Source organism: Phaenicophaeus curvirostris, unplaced genomic scaffold (genome assembly GCF_032191515.1).
Source record: "Phaenicophaeus curvirostris isolate KB17595 unplaced genomic scaffold, BPBGC_Pcur_1.0 scaffold_71, whole genome shotgun sequence".
NCBI classification, from domain to species: Eukaryota; Metazoa; Chordata; class Aves; order Cuculiformes; family Cuculidae; genus Phaenicophaeus; species Phaenicophaeus curvirostris.
In genome coordinates, this window is record NW_027206693.1 from 283,982 (window position 1) to 289,981 (window position 6,000).

The following is a 6,000-nucleotide window of genomic DNA, read 5'->3' on the forward strand; positions in this document are numbered from 1 at the left end:
ACCACTTTGATATTTCGTGTGTGATCTCGTAACCATTGCAGGTGCTGGTGAATTGACTTAGAATTAGAAGACAAATTAAAACAACACATTTCTTCAAAATTTTCACAACTATGACCTTGAGCCAATAGTAAAAAATTAATGGCAGCTCTGTTTTGTAAAATTTGGTGTCTCAAACTATCCATATTTTGTACCATTTCAGACAAAATTTCAGTAGTTACATTAGATTGTTTTACAATCCAACATGCCAATTTCCCTAAAGTATTCAATGCATGTGCTGTACCCACACCAGGTACAAGGGATGCAAAAATTCGGGCTGTCGGACCCCAAAGTTCCACTTGATCATTACAGTCAGGTGATAACGCTGCTATGGAGCGTTTGAGACGATGGTTAGGAAAAAGAGAATGAATTTCAGACACATTTGGGGCAAATAAACCCAGTTTTCCTAAGTAACAGGGGCCTCTCATAGGGTTTTGGGGAATTCCTTGCCAAGCACGGTTTCCACATATCAAATAAAGATCATGGGGCAATTTCATCGCAGTGCGGTTTGCCCAAATTATGGTCTGATTCTTTGCCCATCCATAAGAAGGTCCACCACACATATATGTGGCATTCCAAAAAGGCCATTCTTTAGGTGTTAACCACATTAGTTTGTCAGTTTTCTTATAAATATAAAACCCTAATTTAAAACATCCATATTCATTGGCTGTTCTATTCAACATGCGACTGCCTAACAGTTTGATCTCTTGGGGATCCCAAGGTAAAGAAACATTTAATCCTGCTAACAAACGGGCAGCACATTCATCCTGCCTCGTATGAACATCACAATTCCCTCTGGTCAGACCCTTAAAGTCTGACTCGTTGAACCCCGGAATTCCAAGTAGGCAAGTTTGAAAAGGGTCGGTGGCGGATACCAAAGAGAGACAAAAGGAGGTTACACCCGTTTTGTTTGCCCAAGTTACCCATAAGTTAGTTCTTGGACTGATGTGACCTTGGGTCGACGACACAATCATGAGAACTAGGATCTCAATCCACGTCATTATCAGAATTCGGGAGCATGTTTTCAGTAGTTGCAACATTCGGTGCAGCCTTCGGTGCAGCCTTCGTCCACCTTGCTGGGACCCAGATAGGACCTTCACCTAAACCAACATCCCATTTGTGACTATGAATGTGCAAAATACAAAATGCATTTTCCCTTTGTTTAATTGCCCTTTGTAATTGGAGAAATAACTCATATAGTCTTTTGTTTTGAACCATTTTGATAAAGGCGTCTTCAATACGTTCCACAATTCCTGCAACATATAATGAGTCTGTGACAATGTTTAAAGGATCAGTCAAAGTCATCAATGCCCAAATCACAGCAGATAGTTCCAAGGTTTGTAGAGAGTCCGTTTCTTCTGCAGGCAAAATATGATGTTGCCATTTTCCGTCTTGCTGCCACGTTATGGCTGCAGTTCGAGATTTCCTTCCTGCGTCAGTATACGCGGTGATGGCTTGGGGAATTGGATCCCGTTTTCTTTTTGGACAGGCAAACCAGCGCCATTTCCCCATCCATTGTAGCAGGGGTGATTTAAATAAATTGATGTTGACGCTAGCTGAGGTACCCAAAAGGGCTTCCTGAAGGTCTTCGCTGTTGTCAAGATACCACTGGAGAGTGTCTTTAGAGTTCATCGGGATATGTATCATGGTAGGTTCACGACCATGAAGTTGCAAAACTCTTTCACGGCCTCTTTTAATAAGATGAGCTAATACTTCAACTTGTTGGACTAATGTCTTCGTTTGTTGTAGACTTGGAGACATCCATTCTAAAACACTCAGTTCTGTTCCTTGTGATGAAATCTGAGCGATGGCTCCTAATAAATGATGCTGGCCCAGCCATATGAGTAGGCTGAGTTCCTGTGATGAGATAAAACGAGACGTACAGCCAGTTGTTATCCTATCTGCTATTTGCTGTATGACACACTTCTGCTCTAGAGTTACTGAAATTGCTTGAGCAGGATTTGTGCCTTGTAGTAATGGTCGTAGAGTGTCTAAAAGTTCATTGGGAATGCCCACAATAGGTTTCAACCACTGTAGGTCTCCCAAGAGACGTTGAGCATCATTTAATGTTTTCAGATTCAAATTCAACTGAATCTTTTGAGGAGATACTGTACGTTCTGTTAAAGTCCAACCTAAGTATTTCCATGGCGAAGAGCGCTGTATTTTTTCAGGAGCGATGGTCAATTTTGAATGAGCAAGTGTTTGCCGAATTGTATTTACTTGTTTGTCTGTAAAAGGTGTTGCTTGTGCAAATAATATATCGTCCATGTAATGATAGATAATCACTGATTTCCAATGTTTCCGGAGTGGTTGAAGAGCAGCATCAACATATAGCTGGCATAAGGTCGGGCTATTTCTCATACCTTGAGGCAATACTGTCCATTCAAAGCGTTGATCTGGACCTTCTCTATTCAAAGAGGGTAATGTAAATGCAAAACGTCTTGTGTCTTTTGGGTGCAAATCAATAGTGAAAAAACAATCTTTCAGGTCAATGATCAGTAGAGGCCAATCTTGAGGGAGCATAGATGGATTTGGGAGGCCTGGTTGCAAGGCCCCCATAGGTTCCATTTGCTCATTCACAGCTCTTAGATCATGCAAAAGACGATATTTTCCTGACTTTTTCTTGATAACAAAGATAGGAGTATTCCAGGGACTAGTAGATAATTTTAAATGTCCTTGCTGAAGTTGTTCCTGCACCAAATGATGTGCTTGCTGAAGGCTTTCCCGTTTTAAAGGCCATTGCTTAACCCATACTGGTGTATCAGTTGTCCAAGTTATGGGAATTGGGAAAGACCAAGCAATGGCTACAAGGTTAAAGGGTGCTCATTTGTGAGAACCAGTCCCAATTGAGCGAGAATATCTCGGCCAACTAAACATTGAACAGTAGGTGGCAGCTGAACTATTGAAAAAACAGCAGAGACTTTCCGGCCATCAATTTTTACAGTCACGGTAGGTGATTGTTGGGCCAGTGTTAGACCCCCAACTCCAGAAACTGTTACCGTAGCTGGCTGAATTGGCCAATCAGAAGGCCAAAATTGTGGGGCAATTATACTAGAATCCGCCCCAGTGTCAAAAAGTCCTAACAATGTAGTATGAGTTCCTTGATAGGTCACTGTAACTTTACGTTTAGGACGCTCTGAGAGGTTCATTGTTAACAGCGTGAGTCCTCCTGTAGAACCAAATCCTTTGTCTTCTCGGGGAAAAGTAGAAATTGGAGTCAGCTTGTTGGTTAATTGTGGCATTGGTATCAATTGAGCAATTCGTTGTCCCTTGCGAATACAAACAGGTGGAAACGGCGTATGGGCCATAATCATGATTTCTCCGGTGTAGTCAGCATCAATGAGTCCAGGGAGTACAAAAAGTCCCAACATTGAAGCGGAGGATCTCTCAATTAACAGTGCTCCTACTTGTTGTCCATCAATTTTTAGCGGTCCGATGATTCCAGTTGAGATCTTGTGTGGCTGGTTCGTCAGCAAATTAGTATCTACTGAGGCTGCCAAGTCGAGCCCAAGGCTGCCTCGGGTTGCTGGCGAAAGTGTAGAGGCAGTGCTGGTTGAGCAGCGGCCACTTGTGTCGTCGCACGGAAGCTGCGAGTCGCGCTCCCATTGAAGTTTCCCGATCTGCGGCGACAAGCTCCAGTATTGTGTGTATCAGATCGGCATCGGGCACACCATATTCCTGTTGCTGCACATTCTCGCCGAGTGTGTCCGAGCACTCCACAACGATAACATTTCGGCCGGCCTCTGGGTTGTGCATTCCTTGTTTGCGCAGCGGACACTTGGAGAGGTGCAAGAGCAGCTAACACTTGTGGTTGAGAGGCTTTTGCCTGTTCCTGTAATCCCTGTCCTAACTCTTTAATAGCTTCAACTACAAAGGCTTGTGGACCCACTGGAACGTGAGACATTTTCTCTAATGCTTCCTCAATGGTCCAATTAGCTCCCAACGTGTTTAACACATTACGTGTAGTGGCATTACAATTTTGCAAGGCGCATTGTTTTAACAATGCTCCTTTCATGAAATCTTGCACTCCTGCACGTTCAATAGCAGAAGCAACTTTGTCTATAAAGGTACCAAAATGCTCGTCACGACCTTGTTTAATTCCCATGTAAACTGGTACACCACCCGGATCCTTTACACGAGTAATTGCCAACCGAACAAGGCGCATATCTTCACGTAGTTTATCTGGGCCGATAAGTGCCTGAGCCTCCGTTCGCAAAAATGGTCCCAGACCCATTAATTCCTCCATAGTTATATCATAAAGGGGATCTGCTGGGTCTCGCTGCACAGCTAGACATTGATTTACCAAAGTTTGCCAATGAGCATTAAAAAGCAGTTGTTGATGTGGTGAAAAAAGGAGGCGAACCACTCCTCTGCAGTCGGAGGGCAATAATAACTGTGTATCCCATATATAATCTAACATTTGTTTAACGGGTTCACTGCTCACTCCAAACTGACTGACAGTGGATCGGAGCTGTGATAAAAGCTTCCAGTCTAGGGCTGTTACAGTAGCATTCAATCCGCCGCCGGGCAAGGGATGATAAATTACTGGGCACGCCAACTGAGCAGCCGCGTGAAACACATCAGCATCTCCCGTATCTACACCCTCTCTAGCTAAAGTTGCCCATGCTTCTCGATGCTCCCTTGCCATGGCTTCGGCCAAATCCGATTCAGCACCAGGCAAGGTATCACCCTTCGGGCTAGGAGACGTGGTAGATACCTTGATAGGGGTTGGAATAGAATCAGAGGGGAGTGGATCTGGTGGTGAGTCTACTGCCGGGAAAGTAGCAGCTGGCAGAGAATGTGGAGGCACCGCCAGGGGCGCAGAGGGAACAACTGCATCAGGAGGCGGAGGAGGTCGAGGGGGAGGTAGAACAACAGTATTTGTGCTGGGAGGTAAAATAGGAACCTGCATCCAGTCAGAGATATAAGACTTATTTTTATCTTGCGCGGCTGTGGCATGCACGGCGGCTTTTTGTTCTGCCTGGTACTGTAACAGCTCATTATGTATAATTTTCCATGCTTTACCGAACTTCTTTGCGGTTTTGTCCCCATCAATTGCTGCCTCCCATAATTTATCTCCGAATTTGCGCCATTCAGACAACTCGTGTACAGTATGCGGGTTTTGAAAACAACCCTGCTCTTGACCATATGCTAATAAATTTGGAAGTTCCTTTTTTAAATCTACATCTTTGACCTGCCGCTTAGTTAAGAAACAGGTAAATAAATCATATGCTGCTTGCCTCTCCATACCTTAAAACGTCAGCGCTGTTGCGGCTCTCCAAGGTCTCGGCAGCACGTATCGACCAGGCTCGTCTATACGGTCACCTGGGGCTCGGCGCGGTTCCTCCTGCGCTTATAGCCGTCCTCGCCGTGTAAGGACTCGAACCACTCGTCGTTCCGCCGTGGCAACAAGGCTCGTATATACGGTCACCTTTATCACGTCGGGGTCACCATTTGTCGGAAACGACGGGAGACATGCACATCAGATGATGATCAACAAGTCTCAATTTATTAAGGATAAAGCGCTGACATATATACACTAGTTAATTAGCTCATACATATTGCAAAATAAAGGCTCATCATTGGTTACATTATTTTAGTCATTTATTACAAAAGGTCTAAATACAACACAATACTGCATTATTCTGTTACCACGGCTATTATAATTATCTAAACATCAAGTTCTTAAAAAGAAACAATTACAAACATGATTATCTCAGTCTCACTACGTTCTGTACTATGATCTAAGCGGCTTTGAACTTGCTAAGCCTTGCGTTTCGGCCATAACTATTGTAACATAATAACTAAGCTTAGGTAGCCAAGCTTCGAGGGGCCTCATGACCTTTTTCTTGTAACCAAGTGCTCACAAGGTCATCCACACCTTAAGTTGCCTTACCTTCCCTTACCTTACGTTGCCTTACGTTACCTTACCTTACGATGCCTTGCCTTATGTTGCCTTATCTT